Source organism: Giraffa tippelskirchi, chromosome 10 (assembly GCF_054371585.1).
Source record: "Giraffa tippelskirchi isolate mGirTip1 chromosome 10, T2T-mGirTip1v1.2.pri, whole genome shotgun sequence".
In the NCBI taxonomy this organism is placed as follows: domain Eukaryota; kingdom Metazoa; phylum Chordata; class Mammalia; order Artiodactyla; family Giraffidae; genus Giraffa; species Giraffa tippelskirchi.
The window spans coordinates 32,019,490-32,045,156 of NC_137284.1; the positions used below are offsets into that span (position 1 = coordinate 32,019,490).

Sequence of the window (25,667 nt, forward strand, 5' to 3'; positions counted from 1 at the left end):
GTTGCACTTTATGTGTTGATAAGTAGGAGGTCATGACCTTTTTCTCTGTGTGTGTCAAATTCATAAGACTATTTAACACTACTCCAAACACCATCCATTCTTATCTCATTGTTACTGCAATGAAATCTTTTTACTATAAATCAAGTCACTTTAAATGCATGGATCTGATTCTAAGCTCTTTATTCTGTTTCACTGATTTATTTTGTCTATTCTTGCAATAATATCACATGCCCCTAGACACTCTAGGTTTACAGTAGGTCCTCATATCTAATAGTCTAAGTAGTTAAGCTTTGTTTTTCTTCAGATTTTTCTTGGCTATATTCTTTGATCTTTTTGAAACATAGAGTTGTTCACATTAAATATGATTATTTAAATACTTTTTTATTGCACTTTGGGTAGAGATGCAAATTCCTACAAGGACTTATAAAGCTATATTCTCATTTACCTTTCAAGGTTTATTTTGCCCTGTGTTCATCTTTGACCTCTGTTTCTAGACACGGCCTTGGAGTCAAACCAAAGTTTTGGCTGTCACAGTGCCTTTGCATATGCTATCCCCTTGTCTTGAAATGTTCTCCTGCCTCCTACCAACTTTGCCTATTCATCCTTTAATTGTCAGTAGTGTTGTTACTTCTTCAAGGAAGGCTTCCTGACACTACCAGTCTGGCTCATATTCTACTATTACATGTTTCCATAGCTGAATGGACCTCTCCTTGTCACTGGTAAGTGACCTACATAGGTGATAATTTGGCTAATATCAGTCTTCCCCCTTGACTTGTTGTCAATGACCATGACATTTTTGTTCATTGTTTTTCTACTCATCACCTAGCATAGCTCCTGGTTTACAGTAGGTATTCAATAAATATTTCTGCCTAAATAAGTACAGAAATGAAGCTATTTATTTGAAGTATATATAATATACTGTGTGGTATATTGAAAGCAGTATAGAATGGTGCAGGAAATCTGTTTACTCTTTTGGTGTTTGACTGATATGAGTTTAAAACTGGAAAGGACTATTTGGTATGGCCCTAGGAAAGTGCCTTGGGTATTCTTTCTAAACCAGTTTTTCTTTCTAAATCAATTTTTCTATATATAATGTGGGACAAGTATTTACTTGCTAGAATTTGGTACATAGTGAATAGCAAGTCAAAGACAATTTTTAGAAAACAGAATTTAAGCTATTTCACCAGCTTTGTGACTCCTGGTCCAGTGCTCTCTGTACCCACAACTCTGATGTTTATTCACATCAAATTCACTTCACTGACTACATAGCCAAGAAGAGAGTCTTTTGTTGAGTGAATTTCCACATGCAAGCAGTCCCATTTGGGACAAATAGGACACTAGGTTCATATTTCTACTCATTTCTGTTCTACAACTTTTGTTTCTGTGCTGAAGCATGAGAGAATGACTACCTCAATGGCAAAATCATCTTGAACTAGAGAAGACTCAAAATCTATTTCAGTCAGTTCAGTTCAGGTCAGTCGCTCAGTAGTGTCTGACTCTTTGTAACCCCATCAGCTGCAGCACGCCAGGCCTCCCTGTCCATCACCAACTCCCGAAGTTTACTCAAACTCATGTCCTTTGAGTCGGTGATGCCATCCAACCATCTCATCCTCTGTCGTCCCCTTCTCCTCCTGTCTTCAATCTTTCCCAGCATCAAGGTCTTTTCAAAAGAGTCAGTTCTTCATATCAGGTGGCCAAAGTATTGGAGTTTCAGCTTCAACATCAGTCCTTCCAATGAATATTCAGGACTGATTTCCTTTTTGATGGACTGGTTTCATCTCCTTGCCGTCCAAGGGACTCTCAAGAGTCTTTTCCAATACCACGGTTCAAAAGCATCAATTCTTTAGCACTCTATTGAAATAGACTTTCACTATTGATGAGAGCAGGGGCTAAGCCAAAAGTGAAGGAACAACAGTGAGGGGAGAATTTGCAAGGAATTGATAACCCTGGAAATTCCTCAAATGTACAGTCTGTATTTGTTTTCATATAGTAATCTGTAGACTGTTGTTTAGTTGCTCAGTCACGCCTGACTCTTTTGTGACCCCATGGACTGTAGCCCACCAGGCTCCTCTGTCCTTGGGATTCTCCAGTCAAGAATACTGGAGTGGGGTGCCATTTCCTTCTCCAGGGAATCTTCCCAACCCATGGATCAAACCTGTGTCTCCTGTATTTCAGGTGAATTCTTTACCACTGAGCAACCTGGGAAGCTCAATCTGTAGGAGATAGTTTAAAATATGAAGAATGTATGAACTGTTTTTAGAAGGAGCAAGGAGGTTCCTGCCCCTAAGGAGTTAGGTTTCAGTTAACAGAAGCAAAACGACAGAGTGGATGGTGACAACATTTACTTAGATGGTCAAACTGGGATAACCCACTGGATATGAGCCTTAAGTGGAAGGCCACACAGCTCTGGATGACAACAAGGAAGTTTCCTATACATAACCTTGTATAATAATCTCACTGTTAGGCACAAATTTGCATTCCACTCCAGTGTTACACCATTTGGTCTCCAAGTATATGAAAACAACACAAGAGTAGGCAGTGTTTGTCATCTTGCATACTTATAGGTTCTGGGCAGTCAAATCTGAATCTGGGATAACTTTATGAATAATTTTGGTAGAACTTGAATAGTTTACTTGATTTCATTTTCTGAGGGTATTGTGAAATAAAACTTCATGTAAATGAACTAGTTGGAATGTCATGGTGATAGATTATCCAGTAGTGGTAGAAAATCCTATTCTTTGTGAGAAACTCTTACCAAATACAGCCTCATCTTCTCTGTAGAAAGCTCAAGAGTTTCTCTATAAGAGAGAATTGTATTTAAATCATGACTCCTCCACCAAAGATAGAGATGTAAGGATGACCCTTGGTTGGAGGCTGTTCTGAGACTACTAGAGCCATGGCTGAAATCCTGGTCTGTACACTATTAGAGCTCAATGTTTCAGTAAAACATACTGCAAGTAGTTAAAATCTGAAAGCCATACGAATTGGAAGAGAGAATTTATGGAAGACAATATTGGCTAAACTCTCTGGCTCGAGTCAAATTGCCTGGATTTGTATCCTGCCTCCATTACTTACCAGTAGTGTGGCCTTGGGCCATCTATTTAACATGCATGTTCTTCAATTCCCTCAATTATAATTATAAATATATAAATACTCTATCAGTATCTATCTATCTACCAATCTCTCGCTTACTAAAGTGCTTGGAAAAAATATGAGCCAAGAGTAAATGCTTCACACAAATATAGTTGGCTCTTGAACAACATGGAGGATAGGTGATGCCAACTGTCTGCCCAGTTGAATATCTGCATGCAATTTATAATCAGCCCTCTCAATATCATGTTCCTCTGTTTCAGTGATTCCTCTATATGTATGGATTCAACCAAACATTGATCTTATAGTATGGTAATATCTACTATAGGAAAAAAAGGACTGTTTAAAAGTGTATCCAACCCATGCAGTTCAATCTTGTATTGTTCTGGGTCAACTGCATGGTTACAGTATATCACAGTTGATGATGACATAGATTGTCACTGTCAAAGCTTCCAGCTTGCTGGAATCAACTTGTTCCATTATAACTAAAATAAAATTAACTTAAAAATAAGAAAAATGCTTTGCAAAACTTTTTTGTTGTGGCTCAGTTGCTAAGTCTTGTCTGACTCTTTGCAAACCCATGAACTACAGCATACCAGGCTTCCCTGTCCTTCACTAACTCCTGGAGCCGCTCAAACTCATTTCCATTAATTCAGTGATGCTATACAACCATCTCATTCTCTGTCACTCCATTCTCCTCCTTCCCTCAGTCTTTCCCAGCATCAGGATCTTTTCCAATGAGTCAGTACTTCCCATCCGGTGGCCAAAGTATTGGAGCCTCAGTATCAGTACTTCCAATGACTATTCAGGGTTGATTTCCTTTAGGATTGACTGGTTTGATCTCCTTGCTGTCTAAGAGACTCTCAAGCATCTTCTCCAATACCACAGTTTAGAAGCATCAATTTTTCAGTGCTCAGTTTTCCTTATAGTCCAACTCTCACGTCAATACATGACTACTGGAAAAACCATAGCTTTGACTAGATGTACCTTTGGTGGCAAACTGATGTCTCTGCTTTCTAATACTCTAAATTTGTTATAGTTTTTCTTCCAAGGAGTAAACGTCTTTTAATTTCACTGCTGTAATCAATACTGGGTGTTCATTGGAAGGTCTGATGTTGAAGCTGAAACTGCAATACTTTGGCCACCTCATGCGAAGGGTTGACTCATTGGAAAAGACCCTAATGCTGGGTAGGATTGGGGGCAGGAGGAGAAGGGGACGACAGAGGATGAGATGGTTGGATGGCATCACCGACTCGATGGACATGGGTTTGGGTAGACTCCGGGAGTTGGTGATGGACAGAGAGGCCTGGCGTGCTGCGATTCATGGGGTCACAAAGAGTCGGACACGACTGAGCGACTGAACTGAACTGAACGGAATCACCATTCACAGTGATTTTGGAGCCCAGGAAAATAAAGTCTGTCTCTGTTTCTATTTTTCCCCCATCTAGTTGCCATGAAGTGATGGAACTGGATGCCATGATCTTAGTTTTTTGAATATTGAGTTTTAAGCCAGGTTTTTCACTCTCCTCTTTCACCTTCATTAAGAAGTTTTTTAGTTCCTCTTCACTTTTATCCATTAGGGTGATAATAAATACATACCATTAGGGTATATGTGCATATCTTATGTTGTTGATATTTCTCCTGGCAATCTTAATTCCAACTTGTGAGTCATCCAGCCCAGCATTTCAAATTAAGTACTTTGAATGTAAGTTAAATAAGCAGGGTGACCATATACAGCCTTGACATAAATCTTTCCCAATTTGGAGCTAGTCTGTTGTTCCATGTCTGGTTCAAACTGTTGCTTCTTGACCTGAATACTGGTTTCTCAGGAGTAAGGTAAGGTGGTTTGGTATTTCAATATCTTTAACAAATTTCCACAGTTTGTTGTGATCTTCACAGTCAAAGGCTTTAATAGGGTCATTGAAGCAGAAATGGATGTTTTTCTGGAATCCCCTTGCTTTCTCTATGATCCAGTGGTTGTTGGCAATTTGATCTCTGGTTCCTCTGCCTTTTATAAATCCAGCTTGTACATCTGGAATTTCTTGGTTCATGTACTGTTTGTTGAAGCCTAGCTTGAAGGGTTTGAACATTACCTTCCTAGCACATGAAATGATCGAAATTGTGTGGTAGTTTGAACATACTATGGCATTGACCTTCTTTGGGATTGGAGTGAAAACTGACATTTTCCAGTCCTCTGGCCACTACTGAGTTTTCCAAATATCCCAGCATATTGAGTGCAGCACTTATAACATCATCTTTAGGGTTTGAAATAACTCAACTGGAATTCCAACCTCCACTAGCTTTGTTTATAGTAGTGCTTCCTAAGGCCCACTTGACTTCATAGTTCTTTATACTTCACACATTAATAGCATTGAAACATGTATATTATCATATGTGAAACAGAACACCATTCCAGGTTCAATGCATGAGACAAGTGCTCAAGACTGGGGCAATGGGATGACCCAGAGGGATGGGATGGGGAGGGGGGTGGGAGGGGGGTTCAGGATGGGGAACACATGTAAACCCATGGCTGATTCATGTCAATGTATGGCAAAAACCCCTACAATATTGTAAAGTAATTAGCCCCCAACTAAAATAAATAAATTAAAAAAAATAAATAAAATGCCTTGCAAAAAAATTAACTTTAATAATAGAAGCCATAATAGTGGTATGTCCTTTGGGTTACTAATTGACAAATAGCCTTCTTGTTGCTGAAAACATTCTATATCCTGAATCAAGTGATGGCTGTGTGAATATATACATATGCAAAAATTCATCAAATTGTATACTTAAGTAATGTACACTTGACTATGACTGTATTATACCTCAAGTAGAAGAGGTGAATATTCCTTGAAGTGTCTTCTCCATAATGAGAAATGCAAATATCCCCATTCTACTGACCTCATAATTCTCAGGAAGTTTGTATTTCTCCAGTAACCTCATACTTCATATTTATGCTTCTGTGAGATCCCTGATTCTCTCACCATCCATTCTAGATGGTATTCATATCTCTCCACTCAACACTATTATTGAGTCAAACAAGGAGCAAAATGACTTTTTCTTGATTTTACCAAAGCAGTGTTCATAAGTGGTAAGGGATAAACAACAGGGAATTCTGATAATTATTATACATCTTAACACACAACTTAGAACACTAGATGTTCCTATTTGCAAGGTCCCTTGTGTATACTTGCCCTTGAGAATTATTACCAGTTTCCCCCTAGGATTCAATCTCTTAACATCTTGCTTTATATTTTTCATCAAAATATCACTTTTCTTTCCATTTCCTTGATTTCCTTATCTCTGTGCTGCTTGAATGCAAAACTGAAAACTTGTCTTGCTTCACCATTTAATATAACTTAACTATTTCTTTTTGCCTCTAATCATAGGCCAACAAAATCTATTCTTGGCTAAACTGTAGTCAGGCTCTTCTGAATTCTCTTCCCAATTCTCTCCTAAACTTTTGGACTCTTGTGTCTGTTTTTACAACACCCGGTTCCAGCAAGAATTCTGCAAAGTTGACTTAACCTGATTCCCCCCATATACAATATCAGATCACTCTTCATATCTGATCAGGTTTCATACCACCCAAGTAATGTCTGGTAACTCTGGCCTGCCTTCAGTAAGAATCCAGTCAAGTTGGTCAAGCTAGAAATTCACCATTACCTTCAATTGCATTCGTTGGCACTAGATTCCCACTTCTCCTTGTCGTAATCAGAGTTGAGCTGAAATCTTTCTACCACACTGAATAATACCACCTTAGTAGTCTCTATCAGAGAAGGCAATGGCACCCCACTCCAGTACTCTTGCCTGGAAAATCCCATGGACGGAGGAGCCTGGTAGGCTACAGTCCATGGGGTCGCTAAGAGTCGAATACGACTGAGCGACTTCACTTTCACTTTTCCCTTTCATGCACTGGAGAAGGAAATGGCAACCCACTCCAGTATTCTTGCCTGGAGAATCCCAGGGACGGGGGAGACTGGTGGGCTGCCGTCTATAGGGTCGCACAGAGTTGGACACGACTGAAGTGACTTAGCAGCAGCAGCAGTAGTCTCTATACCTATTGCAATAGTCCTCAATAAAATTTGCCTTACTATTTTAACTCATCAGGAAATTTTTTTCTTTAACAATGCCATGTTCTTAAGTGCTGTTTTTCTCCAAAATAACATATAAGGGTTGTGTGTGTGTGTGTGTTTTAAGAAAAGCAACAGATATGTATTTTTAGAAAAAAGTATCAATTATCTCTATTCATTCAGCATTTTATTGCAATAGTGTTACTTATTTGGAAAGATTCCATACTGTCTACAGTGTTATTAATAATATACAATCCCTAACAAACTCATATTTTAAATTTAAATATATGCTATATACAGTATAAACTATATAGACTACATATATGTTATAAAGTGTGTTTATATGTATACATATATATATATAAACATAAAGTAATAAAATTATATATATATATATATATATACACACACACGATAGCTTCTTGATTTAAAAATACCTGTTTTTCATTTTAAAATATCTGAAATTGGGATTTATTTATAATTTTTGTGAAAAATAAAAATGCAGCCATTAGGCAGAGTAGTGTGTGGTGAAATCTTTGTCTTGCCTGTGAGCATACCAGTTTGTTATATTCATATTATTGTTACCTGAGGTGGATTACTTTGTTAACATTGCACAGTTAAATTCTGACTTAAATTTGGACACCTAATTGTCACTTAAAGTGTCTTCAAGAAGATTATACAGTATTACAAAGTTTGACTGAAATAAAAAGTTATTGTGTATGTCAAAGATTGTCTATCATACAGCAGGAATTGCAATTAGAGTCAGTAGAAACAGTCAAATTTCTGGGAATGGATAATCATATTTTCAGCCCAAGGAGAGATTAGTGTGACCAATTTATGCACCATGAAGGACTACCTCCTCAGGAACATAACATCTATCTGTCAAAAGCCTTTGGCTGACTTGCAATAGTACTATTTCACTTCCCATAATGTGTAATCTAGTTACAGAAATTTCAGAATGTCAAGTCCATCCAAATGTGGAAAATCCCAGGTATTTTTTTATTTGGCTCAAAATTATTATATCAGCCTGAAATATGACAAAATGGTCTGGCTGACAAGCAGAATTTATGAAAATCAATATACTGTCACCATGATAATATGCACACTGTTTGGTGTCTAAAAGTGATTCTTGCATAAGACTTTTTACAATGTAAAGAAGATTTAGACTAAACTGTTGATAGTCATTCTAAAGAACAGTATTATTTGTAATTGTGTAGATAAATTTATACTACTATTGTTTCATTTGATAAAAATTAAGATCATTTTATATTTTTTTTCCCTCTATCCCTCTGCTCTGAGTTGTGGTTAAATCGATGATGAATTTCAGAAGTACTGGCATCTTAGAATTAAATAAATAAAAATTTTCATATTAATGTTGAATATATGTAAGATAGACTAGCAAGCTGCTGAAAATGTAGATGCGAGGGAGAGAGAAAAAGAAGGAAGAGTACAAAGCTCCTCTTTTATTTATATATTTTTTATCAGGACCTGTTTAATCAATCATAGCTCTACTGAAAGGTTTTTGGAGGTGGGGTCTTTAGGAGATGATGTGGTCATGACAGTGACGGCTTCATGAATGAGATTTGTGCCTTTGTATGAGACCTCAGAGAGCTCCCTGGCCCCTTCCACTACATGAAGACACACAGAGAGAGTGCCATCATGAACTAGGAAGCAGGCTCTCTCACTAGACCCTGGGTCTACTGGTACCTTGATCTTGGACTTCGTTCTTTAATTTCTGTTCTTTAAGACACTCAGTGTATGATTTTTTTTATGACAGCCTGAATGAACTAGCAACTATGGTAAAAAGTGTTGGAACACAAAAGATATTAGACACATCTCATTTGCCCATAAGGAACACACACAGCTGACCTCTGAATGAATAAGCAGAAGTACCAGTAGGGCATAGCTACAGGAGAGAAGAGATTACTGTTGGCCATTAACATAAAGGCTCTATGAAGAAGTAATTCCTCAAGACTTTGGAGATAAAAGAAGGAATAATAAAATTATGGAAAATGTTCACTAGCTGCTTTTACCATGCCCAGGGTTTGAGGCAACAATCATTATGGTTGGAATGGTTTAAAAAGACAATATTAGCAATTTCCTTCAGCATAATTAATCTGGGTCTATATTTTTATTATTCCTGGATTTGTCCATCATAATAATAGCTACAACAAATAGCCAATAAATCTTTTAAGTGGCAAAATAAATTTATTGAGTGTATTCACATTCATTTTATTAGTAAGGATACTGAGACATACTAACTGATCTAAAGCCATTCAGTCAACAGAGAATAAAGCTATTATGTATAGATTTTACTTCTCATCTGCACTTGCTGCAAATTCTCTAAAGCACCAGTTCTCAAAATTTGTGACTTTATGGTCTCAAGATGCTTTTACATTCTTAAAAATTATTGAAAACTTCAAAAATCTTTTGTTTATGTGGGCTCTATTAATATTTGCTATGTTAGAGATGAAAACCAAGAATTTAAAAATAATTTGTTAATATATTTTAAAATAACAATCAACAGCCTATTATATCAGCATGAATAATGCAATTTTATGAAAAATAACTATGTTTTTAAAAACTTAATAAAATAGACTAGTTTACATTTTTGCATCTTTTGAAAAATATGAGATATAAGATATATATAAAATATTTAAAAATATAAAATATAACAATATAAGACTGTTAAGCTCTCATACCTGCCTCTGTATTCAATCTGTTTTGATATGTTGTTTTCATTGAACTATATGAAGAAAAGTCAGCCTTACAAATATGCATAGTTGGAAAATGGAAGAGTATTTTAATAGCTTTTTTCAGATAATTGATACTGCCCCAAAACTAGACAAGTGGAGTTTTTAAAAGGTTATTTGCAGTGTAGCATCTGAAAACATGTCGATGAACCTTTAGTGTTATGTTAAAATCTATTGGTCTGTTCTGTACTTTGATGGATTTTTGACCCACGCATGATTTTATATTAGACATTAGGCATTTAGAAAAATATTGATTCATTGAGTTATGCAGATCTTTTAAATGTCTATATGTCATTATATAAGATGACAAAATTGCATTTACTAGCAACACTGTTATCTCAACAGAAGTCTTCTGGTATTGGAAGATGTCAAGTTGACAGTAGTGAAATAAGTTTCCTAAATACCAACTTTTACTTGGAAGTTTGAATTTTACCAGTGGCAACAAATACTGTTAGTGTTTTCTTTGAAGTGACAGGTTTACTTCTTTATTTTCAAGAAAATGTCTACCAAATAAATAAGTCTAAATAATCATAATTTTGTTTGCCAATTGGTCTTTCAAGTATAAATGATGTCCCTTGAAAACATGACTCATTCAACTCATAAGTCAATCAAACCAGTGCCTCCATCACTGAGTCAACCAACATACTTCAAAACACAACAGGAAAGTATCTAATTCATTGTATAAATAAGCAAAATATACGTTCTCTGGATTGAAGATTTAATGAAACTAATGATTTTTACTATATCATCAAGGATATACTTAAGTGAATTGGCTTTAAAAAATTAGAGCGACTAAAAACAATGCTGAAGGATGCAATGACACTCGTACAGTTTGGTACCATTGCCTTGCTTCATGCTAAAGGTCACCAAATTTAAGCACCATTGATTTTGCACCAGCAGTACAAGTGTCAGCACAGCTTAAAAGGCAAATGATTTCTTAGTATTAGCAATATTTTCTAGTAGTTAGTACTATTTCTTAGTAATTAGTACTATTATGAAAATAGTCTTGACCTCATGAAGTCCCTGAAAGTCACAAGGACTTTCACAGTCTACAGGTCACTTTGAGATGTCCTATCTTAGTGTAAAGCATAGCAGATCCTATATATATATATATATATATATATATATATGTTCATAAATGTTTGTATAAAAATATTTTAAGAACACTAAAGGGAAATAATCCAATAATAAAATTTTAAAGGATCATTAGATGGCAAAAATATAAACCAAAAGAAAACTACTAATGTATTATGTATGTAACCTTTAAAACATTAATTAAAAGTAAATTTTATGGGAAAAATATTTCAAAGACTTAAAGTAAGCCAGACTTTAGTTATGATATCCTATGAAATAGTACCTTTATAAATTGCTTCTTCCCCTTCCAACCCATAAACCAAACCACGCTTTGAATCTATCAATACGGAATTCAAATCTGATAGACAATTTTAAATAGCTTAGAAAACACTGTGAGAAGATTGACGTATTTCCAGGAACAAAAGGAATTAGTTTCTGTGATGCATAAATAAGAAATGATATTAAGAATGTAAACAGTTACTGTTTATTGCTTTCAATGTATTATGCAGTTTAATCCCACATTATACTTGTGACAGCCTCAGAGGAGAGAACAGGTTTAGGTCATCTGCGCTCTGGCAAGAGTGAGGAAACTGAGTCCAAATCCATGGGTCTCCCTGACTCAAAGCCTAACCCTGAAAATCAAGGAGGAAACATATCTTGCTGCCTTCCACAAACCTAATATTTCCAATCTGGAATATAAAAGATGTAGCAATAATGACTAAACAGAAAGACATCTTAAAATCTTTTTCTAAAATATGCACTGAGCCAGCTTTCCCTTCTAAGGATGAAATAGAATATTGCACATCTAGTTAGCAATCTTAAGAGAAAGTGAATTAACACCTTATTTCTGATATGTTGCAAGCCAGAAACAGTTGAATCCCCTTCCTTCAGAGCTTTGGAGCCTGATACAGAGAGGTCAGTAATGGCAAATTTCTGGGATGCATGGTGCAAGGCATCACTTAAGGCACCTTGGTGGGAAACTTAGATTTCTCCATAAAATGAAAGAGGGAAAACAAAAGCAGATCAAACACCCAGGATAGTTAGTCTTCCCACTAGCTTTTCAATTCCTTTGAGGTAGGAGTTCTATATAATCCATTCGTGAATTTCTGTAATGGCAGAATGCTTAGACATATGGAAGGCACTCAATATATGTTCTTTTTTTTTTTTTCCCCAAACAAAACTGATTGGGAGCAGAAGTTTACTGTTATAAAAAAATATAACCCATGTATCTGAGTGTTGCAATGGTGGCCATGGTTTATTCACTAAGTCATGTCTTACTCTTGTGATCCCATGGACTGTAGCCTGCCAGGCTCCTCTGTCCATGGATTTCCCCGGCAAGAATACTGCCATGAGTTGCCATTTCCTTCTCCAGGGGATCTTCCTAACCCAGGGATTGAACCCAGGTCTACTGTATTGCAGGCAGATTCTTTACCAACTGAGCCACCAGGGAGGCCCATATTTGAGGGTTAGTATTTTCTAACTCTTGTCCTAATCTTGTATCAAGCTATTGGCAATTAGTAAATGCTCAAAAACTGTTTATTGTGAAATTAGTAAAATTATTTGCTCAAACAGAACCTGATGTCATAGATGCTTCTTTAGAGCTTTTTCATCAGTGGATTGAGCTGTGCGTCTTGCAGGAAACATCTGTCCCTGAAAGCTTTGTCAATTCTTTCCTCATAGAGGAGACAATGTATTTTTAAGCTTACGTTAGTTACCAGACATACAAGAGTACACACATACTCACACATGCATGCACACATCTATGTATGGGCATGTACATATATACATATATTTTCTATATGTATTCACATATACGTTTTATGTGTGTGGAAAATGTAGTATTCCTGCCATATCAGTAAACAAGTGTGCCACAGTCATCAGTGATTCAGACGCTCCTAATGTGCATTTCTAAGCCCTAAGGGCACTCACAAAGAAGAAGAATACCTGCAATCTGGCAGCCATTAGGCTGCAGCCACTCCCTACAGTAAGCTCTGAGTAACTTAGGATGTGAAAATGCAGGATACTGGCTCCAGATAGCTGAGATGCATATGAAAGGAGTGATTCCAGTGATCCCAGGCTCTTGCATCTTCCCATATGTAGCAAAGCACTACATTCCTTAAATTGAGATATCTGGTTTTCTTTAATTCACAAAAATAGTTTTGATGTTCAGACTACCTGGCCTTTGTAGCAAACTTCTATATAACCTGATTTCTCCTCCACCTCCTCAGAGTAGTTCTCTCAGAGTTATTTGAGATGCTATCTCCCGGGCCTGAAGTCCTAAAAATTCCCATTGAATAAAACATAACTCGCAACATTTAGGTTGTGACTATGTTTTTTCAAATTGACATGTGTATAGGGACGGCAGAGCCTGGTGAGCTGCCGTCTATGGGGTCGCACAGAGTCGGACACGACTGAAGCGACTTAGCATAGCATAGCATAGCATATATTTATTGTAACACAAAAGTATGGCTAATACTGTGTGTAGCACCTCTTTTTTAACGCGCGCGCGTGTGTGTGTGCGTGTGTGTGTGTTAGTTGCTCAGTCGTGCCTGACTCTTTGCAACCCCATGGACTGCAGCCTGCCAGGCTTCTCTGTCCATGGAATTCTCCAGACAAGAATACTGGAGTGTATTGCCATTCCCTTCTCCAGAGGAACTTCTTTAACATCCATAAAAAGTCACTATGTACAACTAAACAAAAGAGGTTCTAAAAATCTAAACCATTAACTTACACTGGATGTTTCCTTGGTTATCTTCATCTTAAAAAGTCTTACCAGGTGATCTCTACAAATGCAAGGAATCATTGTCATTGAATTGGCACAGTGAAATACGGTACAGTGATGACTGGGGAATGAGTGTCTTCCATCATTTCTGCCTAACAAACTTTCATATTAATAGAAAATATTTTTCACATTATATATTTCTACAAATTTGATTCTACTTCCTCTAAGTATCTAGGTCAAAAGATTCTCTCCACCTACAGAAATGTTTCGTAGAACTGATCATATAGCTATCTTCTGCACCGTCACTGAAGATTGTGTTGTCTCTGCATTTATCCTGGAGGCTTCCAAGCTGCCCACTACCATGCTCTGCTCTGTGACTCGCGTCCTGCTCTTCAGAGGTCCCTCACACACAGGACCTCATGACCAACAGATTAGCAGATCACCCTACTGAGATTTCTTATTTGGAAACTATGGTTTATTTGCTTAATTCCTGGACAGTTCTCCTATTTATTAACCTGGCAGTCTCTGGAAATACATTGATAAGAATATGAATTCAAATTCCAGCTCAGTCATTTCTAGACTCTTTAATCACAGGTACATTACTTAACTGCTCTAAGATTCATCTTTCTCATCTGAAAAATGGCTATAAATGTAATACCTATTTTATTTCTCTATCTTCAAGATAATTAAATTAGATATAAACAGTGCTTGATACAGTGCCTGGTACAAAGTCAGTCCTCAATGCTAGTTGCTGTAATAGCCAAGATAGGATAGGGTAGGCTAGGCTGTGGAAATATACAGCCTCTGAAATCTCAGTCTTAACCCAACAAAGGGTTGTATCTCGGTCAGGTACAATTGGTGTGAGTTGGGAGGCTTTTCCTAGCATTTCTCTGAGTGATGACTCAGGCACCCTGGCTGCTCCCAATCAATATTCCATCTCTATTGTGTTTTCTGAGGTCACCACAGAAAGTAAAAAGAGGAATAAAGAATTGTATAGGATTTTTCTAAGCCTGGTTTGGAAGTTACTTGAATCTATTTTACCTTCATTCTATCTGCCAGACATCAAATAACCACACACATGGGAAGCAGTGAAATGTAGTCCTCCTTGTTTTTGCTACCTATGCAAAGGATGCTGGGAAATGTAGTCTTCTTATGTGTGTCCCAGGAATGAAATGATACGGCAAACCATTGTTTTCAGTGTTTATGGCAGCATTTTCCCTGCCATAGTTACTAGTATTGTTACTCTTGGAGTTACATCACATCTACATTAACTTTTATTTTTTTAATCCAAAGGTGATTAACTATAGTAAAATATTGCAATGATGTGTCATGAGTAATGATAAGTTACGATATGGTAGTTGTCCAGTCGTTCTCATCAGCAAGAATGCTGGTCATTCCAATAACTGCACAACGGTGCAACCCTATATTTTATGGAATTAGTTTTTGGATTCTAGTTATAACACTATGCTTAGGCTTTACTCTCTTTATAATATCTTTTTGAATGTACTGAGTTCCCAAAAAGTGCAGTTAAATTTACTCTTCTAATATAAGTGGAACTAAAAGGGATTACTGATGAATCTTAGCTGGGTAGATAAATGGCATTACCATGAATCAATTTGTGATGGTATATAAAGAATGAGAATAAGATGAAGCCAAATATCTGAAATTCACATTCTGATTCTATCTCTTATTAACTTAATAACTCAAGATTTGTGTTTCAGCTTCCTCAAATGTACTTTAGATCTTTATAAAATGTAAAAATAAGGCAAGCAGTGCTAATAGTTATCATCCTGTTTGGTACCAAGCAATGTATAAATATTACTATATTTAATGATTAGAGCAACACTATTAAGTAGATACTATTAATGTTCCTATTTTATGCAAAAGTAAGCCAATGTTAAATAACTCACCCAAGGTTACACCACAGGATTTTAACCCAGATGTGCATGATTCCACAGTCCAGAACCCATCATGCTGCTTCTTAAAGAGCTCTGTCATTTGTAAAATTAGTTGTGTTATTGTTATTGTTATGGTTATAATTTTATCAACAACCTTGGCTTTTTTTCATTTTGTGTTGAGAAGACTTTCTTTTTTAGTCATTTAAAGCAGTTTTTGCTATAAACCACTTGGAAAATTAAAAGGCAGATAATTCAAGACACTGATACAGCTTATAGAATCAGCAAAACTATAGAGAGCATTTAATTTGCAATTCAAATGACACTTCTGGTGCTACATATGTGATACAATACGAAATACTGCATGTAGCTAGGTTCCTGCCTGATTCCTTCAGGTTCAGGTAGGCCAAAAGTCAAAGCCAGATCACCTTCATTAGAATGTTAAGTAGGTTTATGCTGTTTCCTTTCCTTTATAAATTTGTTTTCTGAAATCTCCAATTGCAATCAAGATTTTTAAACATTATTCACCAACAGTTTTCCCCCCACAGTTTATTGAGAGAAAGAGAGACAGAGACAGAAAGCACTATATGAACCACTATATTTTTCTAATTTTGATCCTATGACATTCTATATCAACACATTTTTCTCTTCTACTATGAGTAAAACAGCTTTCAGGAAGAGAGAATAGAAGTTTGTACAAGATAGTGGATAAGAGGATGTAGAGCTCATCTCTCCTCAGGAACACATCAAAAATACATCCACACATGGAATAATTATCACTAAAAATTAACTGGTAACTGGCAAAAGGATTCCTACACCACTAAAACTAAGAAAGATACACACGTGATGAAGGGGAAAAAAAAAGTAAATGAGTTAACAACCTGGCCCCTGGGAAGGGACTTCAAAAAAAAGGGAGGGAGACCCCATGGATGGACATCTGTCATGGTGAGTGAACAGTCTGAGACACAGATTGGATGCCCCAGTCTTGAGGTCTTATATGAGGGAGACCTACCCCCTGGCATGGTTGGAAGACCACTGGGACCAACAGAAGAACTTCAGAAAGCCTGAACTCCGCTTGTGAGAAGACTGTGCTTGCAGACGAGCCCCCAAGGCAGGGAGGAGAGAAGTCTCTTCTACTCGCTGCCTGGTTTCCTGCTCCTGCCCACCCCTGAGCCCCAGCCCAAGTGGAGTGAATGCTCTACTGCTATTCCACTCCACGTTATGGTGCAGCACTGGAACTGTGGTGGTCACAACTGAGGAAGAACTTGACTGGGAGGCACAGAGGTGATCTGGTCTTGGGGTAGAGCCTGGGAGAGGCAGCAGCGGCCAATGTTGGCATTTACTCAAGCAGCAAATCAGAAGTAGCCCAGATCTCTGAGGGCAGCTACCGCAGCTCATCTCCCTGATATCATGATCAGAGTACCTGTGAGCCCCACCTGGACTGTAGATTAATTCTACAACTAGGCAGAGGTGGTGGAAGCTGGGGGCAGTGATTGGTTATGATTGGTTATGGGACAAAGGGGACTTGCTCTGGAGGTTGCCTCCAAGCAGAGCTGTGGGTGCTTGCTCAGGCCCTGAACTGCCAAAGCAACCTTGAAAAAAATGAACAAAGCTGGGGGCATTACCCTCCCCGACTTCAGACTATACTACAAAGATACAGTTATCAAAACAACACTGTTCTGTCACAAAAACAGACAAATCAATGAACAGAACAGAGAACCCAGAAATAAGCCCATACATCCATGGTCAGGTAATCTATGAGAAAGGAGGCAACATATACAGTGGAGCAAGTTAGTCTCTTCAGTAAGTGATTCTGGGACACTCTTTGCACAACAATGCTATTAGAACACTCTTCACAGTGCATATAAAATGAAACTCAAGATGGATTAAAGACCTATAGGTAAGACCTGAAATCATAAGATTCCTAGGAGAGAGTATATGTAGAACATTCTTTGACCTAGATTGTAGCAATATTTTTGGATCTGTCTCCTAATGCAAAAGAAATAAAAGCAAAAGTAAATAAATTGAACCTGATTAAAAGCATTTGCAAGCAAAGGAAATTATCAAAAAATCTAAAAGGCAATCTACTGAATGGGAGAAAATATTTGCAAATGATATGATGAAAAAGCGGCCAATATCAAAAATATATAAACACCTCATACAATTCAAAACCAAAAAATCAAACAGTGCAATGAAAACATGAGCACAAGAACCTGAATAGAAATTTTTCTAAAGAAGGCATACAAATGGCCAACAGGCACATGAAAATATGCTCAATGTCTCTAATCATTGGAAAAACACAAATAAAATAATAATGAGATATCAATTCACACCTCTCAGAATGGCTATCATCAAAAAGTTTACAAATAATAAATGTTGGAGAAGAGTAAAGGGCCCCCTTGTACATGGTTGATGGGAATGTAAATTGGTATAGCCCGATGGAAATTAGTATGAAACTTCCTCCAAAACTAAAAATAGAACAACCATTATGACCATATGGTATATACGACTCCTGGGTATATATCTGGAAAAAATGAAAACATTAATTCCAAAAGATACATGAATCTCAATCTTCATAGGAGCACTATTTATAATAGCTAAGACTTGAAAATAATCTAAGTGTTCATCAGCAGATAAATGTATAAAGAAGAATATACACTGGAATATTATTCAACCATAAATATAAGGAGGTTCTGCCATTTGCAGCAATGTTTATGGACCTAGCAAATATTATGCTTAGTAAAATAAGTCAGAGAAAGACAAATACTATATAACTTATACATGAAATCTAAAAATAATACAAATCTACAAAGCAAAACAGTAATAGGCTCACAGGAATAAGAAAATAACTAGTGGTTATCAATGAGGAGGAGGAAGTGGTAAGGTGTATGTTGGGGTATAGGATTAAGAGAAACAAACCACTAGGCATAAAATAGATAACTAAAAATGATATATTGTATAACACAGGGAATTACAGCTATTACCTTATAATTATATTATATTATCTTATAATAAGTTTTAATGGAGTATAATCTGTAAAAATACTGAATCATTATGCTGTACACCTGAAACTAATATAACATTGTAAATCAATGATACTTCAAAAAATAAATAATAAACATCTATCTTCTAGGATTACTAGAGGAATTAAGACTATGTTCTCTAGGTTTCAGATCATCTACCGTTTCATACAAAGTTTTCAATAAACTATTATTATCTTAAAACAGTAAAAAGGGAGAGCAAAGTAAGAGTGAACGAGATGAAAGAGCATGAGAGAGACAGAGAGAGGGAAAAAGAGAGAAAGAGGCTTATTTCAAAGGGCTCTGATCTTTTCCCCAAATCTCATCATTCATCACTCATCTGCCTTAGCCATGGTGACATGTGACAGACAGGTCAGCAAAGAATCCAGAAATCTAAATGGTGAATACTTTTGGGGTTGACAATATATATTTCATAGACTAAAGCTGAACTCATATTCCTGAGAAATATCATCATATAAATTTCTAATAGATTCAGATAATTACAGTGTCTTTGACAATTATTTTATTTGTGATTGGATACTTGTGCATGATATCAGATCCTTAATGAAAGACCTCGTTTAGAAATTTCACTAGTCTAGGAAGAAAAGGATGGAGAAAACCAGTTTAGAAAAGTCTTTCATATGTTGAAAATATGAGATTTTGATAGCTCATGGAAATATATCTTCCTTTACATAATAGCATAGGCAAGTGGTAATCTCAAGGTATCTAGTTCTCATGGAATTAAACTGAGACTCAGAGCTTAGCAGCTAAGTGCTTGGTAATGGGCAGGCTTTGCATCTCCCCTCACTTTTGCACCTGAATATACACAATCTGGCTGCTGTGGTAACCTCAATCACATTTCCCCATCTTGAAAAGTTATTTCTCATTAAACTTACTAATATGTTCAGCTTCCTCATTCTCACTCGTCAGCATTCAACAATTTTAAAGCAAATGTATGTGTGTTTTATATACATACAAACTGACATATTTATACTTTTATCTGGCAGAAATCTTCATATAATAAACTACTGCATTCAGGTTCATTAGGGAGAAAGAAATGGAAGAGTGGAATTTTTGGATTAAAAAATTGGAAAACAATGACATGTAGATGATCCTTATTTCCTTATTTTCTTAAAACTTACTCAAAGGAAAACAGCATTTATGGAGCACATTTCATGTGCAAGGACTGTATTTGCAAACATCTGTTTTTCTGTCTTAACACCCGTCTTATAAGGTGAACATCTTTATGCCCATCTTCATAAACAAAGACGTTGTAAATTGTACAGTTGAGTAATATTTAGTGGAGTTGGGACTGAAACCCAGATACAACTGATTCTTTGCAGCATATTATGCTGCCTCTTCTTTCTTATGTTTTTAACTAATAACACTGCTGGGATTAATGAGCTCCTTAACTTTATTACCTACCAGGTGAAGCAGCACATTTGTTTAACTACCCTCAATTCACCTCTTTGAGCTTCATTTAGAATTTTTTTAAGTAACAAGATAGTATTTGCTCCGTCTAATCACCACATATATTTGTAAATGCCAACCTGTAAATTTCTGCAATACCTTAATTTGAACTTGAAGTAAACTTGGTTTTTAACTATAACATGTGGAAAATAAGTGAAATTTGTATTTTCATTAGATGAGTCCTGATTTCCTTGGCTAATACTGCCTAGCCTTGATAATCTATGGTCTTGGTAAACAACAAAAAGCTATAAATTAGATCAATAAAGGTCACAAGGTACAGTGGAGTATTTTGATTTAGGGCATTTTAGAAACAGGATATTGTGAATAGTGAACTAATTATTTCTGTATATTATGAATAATTTTATGTTTGTAATTTGTCTCCATTTTTATTAAATAGATTGATTGCATTTCATAATTTTTTGTTGCACTCTGTGCTCACCTAATGATATGCTGCTGAAAAGAAACACACACGGGAGGTATCACTGGTTTCCAGTTGGTTTTATAACAATGTATAAAAAGGTGGGGGACTTTACATTAATTTAGCATCCACTCCAGACCAAATTCATGGAGCTTCCCAAAGTTACATTCTTTCATCCTCCCAATACTTGTGTTTGACATTTTTATTTCCATTTAACAAATAGGTTCACAGTGGTTAAGTGATGTGTTCGAGATTATTCACTTGGTGAATATATTTGATTCCAAAGTCAAGAGAACCTATGCTATTAAACCAGGGTTTCTAAAATCATCATTGAAATCATTCCCATGTTGGAGGGGTGCAGAGGTCTATACTGAGGGTCTGGGGCTATAGACCAAAGAGGCAAACTTCAAATTCAAAATACCTTTATAGTCTTGGGTATTGTTTAGACATATATTCAAAAATGTACATCTTCTTCCACAATGTACATGTTTATTTTAATATAAACAAAGGGTTGTAAATTACATGTTTTTCAATAGACGCCACAAAAACAGTCACCTTGCTTTCTTATGGATTGCAAACCCTGCTTTCCAGAGGCAGCCTTCTGCCTGAGCCCTCACTCTTCTCCGTGAAACAGTCACTCCCTCCAGCATCAATGGACCACTTCGGGTGGTGTTGGTCCCACTTCTGATGCTTCTCTTACAATGTAGGATTCTAGCTGAGAAGTCTTCAGTATCAGCCTCCCTCCTAACTTGTCAGCAAACCTTCAGTTGTCAGCTCAAGCTGCATGATGGCTGCCTCTATTCTGCCACAAAAACTCTGTCCTTCACCTCTTTTACTAGAAAAGTCCTGAAGTCAGAGGCAACTCAAGGAACTTGGCATTAGGTCAAGCTTACATCTTGTACAACTCTGGCCTGAAACTATATTCTTATTATTAAGAATAACCATAACTACAGGAACTTTTGGATCATTACATGAATGGCAGGCATTTTCAAGTGTAATCCTTATAGCAACTGTGTAAATATCATCATTATCTCCATTTTCAGATTAGACATCAAGACAAAAACAAAAGCTGCCACTTAGAAAGGTTTATAACTTCCCAAGGTCACAGTGTAGTAAGTAGAAAAAAACAATAAGTAACACACACACACAACCCCCCCCCACACACACATCTATCTGGTCTACCTCTTGGTACACTGACATGATATCCACTGCTCTTGACAATATGGAAGGAATTAATCAGCTTGAACCCCAAGTTAATAGCTGGACTTTCCCCTGCCACTCTTCACTCTCCCCACCTTGCCTTTGTCCCCTCCAACCTAGTTGTCCAGGAAGCTATTAGATCTCTTCAATTATGGAGCCTACTCATATGCTTGAATCCTGAGTTCTAGTTGCATGAAAATTATTGGAAATGATGTTAATAACTAGCAGGAACATTTCCAGATATCAATGCAGAAGGCTCTCCATTATTTATGGAAGAATTCCTAATACTTCTTATTTATTTAACCATTCACTGATTCAGTACACATTTATGGAGCACCTACAATATACTATAATGTAATAGTACCATAACATTCTACTTCCCGGAGAAGGCAATGGCACCCCACTCCAGTACTCTTGCCTGGAAAATCCCATGGACGGAGGAGCCTGGTAGGCTACAGTCCATGGAGTCGCTAAGAGTCGGACACGACTGAGCTACTTCACTTTCGCTTTTCCCTTTCATGCACTGGAGAAGGAAATGGCAACCCACTCCAGTATTCTTGCCTGGAGAATCCCAGGGACGGGGGAGCCTGATGGGCTGCCGTCTATGGGGTTGCACAGAGTCGGACACGACTGAAGCGACTTAGCAGCAGCAGCAGCAGCATTCTACTTCCATCTTTGGGCTGGCCCAGTGGATGTTCCTGGGCACTCCCATCTACCTTGCTTCCCTTAGTCAGCCTTCAGTGCTACAAAGAATGTTGAAGGCTTTGAACTTCTTTTCCCAAAACATATCTTGTCCACTACCTAACTAGGTGTAAGAATATCATTAGCAACATTACCCTCATTGACATCATTTAAAATGTAATAACGATTGAAACCTTAAAAGTAAAACCTACACTTGTGAACCTATTTCAAATTTAAGTGATATTATACAAATTAGGGTAAGACAAGCATTAATCCATTTCACAGATGAGAAAATTTAACTTTAAAGAGGCTTTGCAATTTCATGTTGAAACAGTCTCTAATCCAAGGCCAGTCGTTTTCTCTTGCGCTAACTTGTCATTTTATTATAAATAACACGTAAGCCACCTTTCCTCACAAAGCATACACAATGTAGTAGCTATCAATATATACAATACCTGATAAAATGCCAATTACAATAAATAGTATAAAAGGTAATACTAATGCTCTAAAAATAAACAAGAATTACTATCATTGATTGTTAAATTTTGCTCTAAGCTTCCTAGCTGCCAAGAAAAGCAGAATTTAAATTTTAGGAATCACTTCTATTGTTAAAAGGCAACTGACAAATATTTTGAGAAATGATATTTCAGAAACCTCTTACAAATAAGCTATGTTTTCTGTGTTGCAGCCTCAGCTCAACTTTAAATGAAATACCTGGGTGAGGTGCCCATTTGGAGCCCCAGTGATGATCCAGGCAGAAGAATATCTCACCCTCTGCTTCAGAGGGACTAGGATATGTCAGACAAAGCTCTAGAATATGGCAGCAAAAGTTCGACTCTAAAGATCTTAAGTCAAGGGAATTGAATGGAGAGAATTTTCAAAGAAATAGGTTTAAATGGAATGATAAAAATGAGTTGTGGTGTCCAGGAAAGGACAAGCAAAAGCAAGGATATTATCCTACGATTATGTCAGAGAGATCACGGCGAGGAAAGAGGGTCCCTGTGAGAGTCCGAGCCATGGTGTGTGTGTGGAGGTTTACTCACCAGCAGCTATAGCCACAGAGGGTGAAGCTACTGCCAAACTTAGACGCAAGGAGAGAGGGAAGAGAAATACTTTAACCACTCTCTCCCTCTAACAGCCTGTCTCCCATGATTGTGTCCCAGCACCCAAACCATACCAGAGAACAAAGATCCCCTGAAGATATTGAGCCTGCCCAGGTCATAGAACAGGACAGAAGACTGATGAGGGGTGGAGAATAACCAGCATAACAGCCTTAAGAGTCTTTACTGCTCCTCACTCACTATAAAATTAGGCAAATTACTTCACCTATCTGAATCTTACTCTCTAGAATGGGTAACTATAATATAACAGAAGGATTTTACATGAACATTAACTGATGAGAACTTAATGGGTGTTCTATAAACATTTGCCAAATATAAACCTGAATTACAACTGTTGTGCACATGTGAGTTTTTCTGGTGTAATTTTTGCCATCATTAGAGGTAATGAACATACTAGCTCTCAATTAAAAAAGAAATTGTAGTGCCTTATGGCACTGAGATGGAAGAGTTGGGTTGACAGCCTTGTAGCAAGGTGAGATCCAGGCACAAGGCTCCAATTTCTGACAGAGCTAAGCTGAACTGATTAATGCTCATTAACAGCTAAATTACACTTCAGACCTAAAGATCTAGGATCTTTAGATTCACCGCAGTGAAGCCTTTAGGGATCATCTAGTTGGAATCCAAAGATTCTAATCAAGAGTTTGAAAAAACAATAAGTTATATATTTCATCTTTGGCACAAAGAAGCTAAAGAATATCCATATGCTCTCTCACTTTGAACTTACATGACATATATTAGCTGTCTTTAAGTAACCTTGTTTACTGACTCTGGCTAGAAGGAAATGAATGAACACAGGTTGGTACTGGACTTCTCCTGGGTCAGCCGCCTGTTGTGGAAACGGTCTTTAGTACAAATAGATGGGTCACACTGTGCCAGAATATGCAGAGAAAGTCACCTAACCCAAACTGAGATATTCTGATTCTTTTTTTATTTTCCCTAAAGAGAGAGATTGAGTGTCCTAGAAACTGAGTGAGGCATGCTTATTGCCGTATTTTCAAGAGAAAAGTCCAGGAATTCCGGTTACTGAAACTGTTGAACAACTTTCCATTTCAGAGTTTGAAGTTGTTTTACTTTTAATGACAAGTTACTTTAATACCCTTCCATTAAATTATTTCTAAAAGTGTAAAGTAGCTAATGTTTTATGTCTAGCCACTAAAAGAATTTAGCTAATATGATATCTTCTATTCTCATCTATTTCAGACCTTCTTCTTTGGCGCTACTAACGTTTTGGATCACTCTTTGTTGGGTGTGGTGATTGGGGCAGAGGCTGCCCTATGCATTGTAAGAGGTTTAGCCAAATTTGTGTCCTTAACCCACTAGATGCCAGTAGCAACCCCCATTCATGACAATCAAAAATCAAAAATTTCTCCAAGCAATGATAAATGTCACTGTAGGGGACATAATCACCCTCTGTTGAGAACCACTGATTTAGATTAAGAGGAAGCTGCAAGTGTACAAAAAATACTACTTATTTAATACCTTTTTCTACCATTTGGCCCAGCCAGGTCCTTGGTAAGAATTCACATTTTTAAAAGTGGACAAACAGGTTTCAATTACATCTCTGCATGCACGCATGCTAAGTTACTTCAGTCTGATTCTTTGCGATCCTATGGACTGTATCCCACAGGCTCCTCTGTCCATGGGATTCTCCAGGCAAGGATATTAAAGTTGGTTGCCATGCACTTCTCCAGGGGCTCTTTCTGATTCAGGGATTGAACCTGGGTCTCCTGCATCCCAGCCTGATTCTTTACCATCTAAGCCACCATGGAAACCAAATTTCAGCTCTACCACTTACTATATGACCTTTGCTAAATCAGTTAGACTCCCCTAGTCTCTGATTTCTCACTTTTAAAAGAGGAAAACTATACAAAACTGACTAAAAATCAAGAAGATTTAATAGTATGGCATATGTATAAAAACAGCCAAACACACCGCAGGGCCTCATCTAGAGCTTGTTCAGGCTCTCTTTCCTCAGTACCAATCAGAGTGTATTCTGCTTAGAAAGAGTTCAATCACCTTTCTTAAATGAATAAATCATGTAAAAGCCTTTAGTTGTGTGCATGCATATGTATGTGGTCATTTCCAATACTTCTGTTTGCTTATCATGAAATTTCAATTAAGTAAAAGAGACAAAAACTTCTGTTTGCTCA

General features: G+C 37.0%; 1 long non-coding RNA gene across 4 annotated transcripts in view; it reads right to left on the reverse strand.

Moving 5' to 3' along the window:
- LOC145524755 (uncharacterized) overlaps nucleotides 1-25,667 on the reverse strand; it is a 402,061-nt gene that overhangs the window by 166,113 nt on the left and 210,281 nt on the right. The window contains exon 5 of one of the 4 annotated variants that reach the window (XR_014067806.1): nucleotides 13,722-13,773. The exons of the other annotated variants lie outside the window; for them this stretch is intronic. This is a non-coding gene — a long non-coding RNA (uncharacterized LOC145524755). The remainder of the gene's footprint in view (nucleotides 1-13,721; nucleotides 13,774-25,667) is intronic. 4 annotated transcript variants of the gene reach the window in all.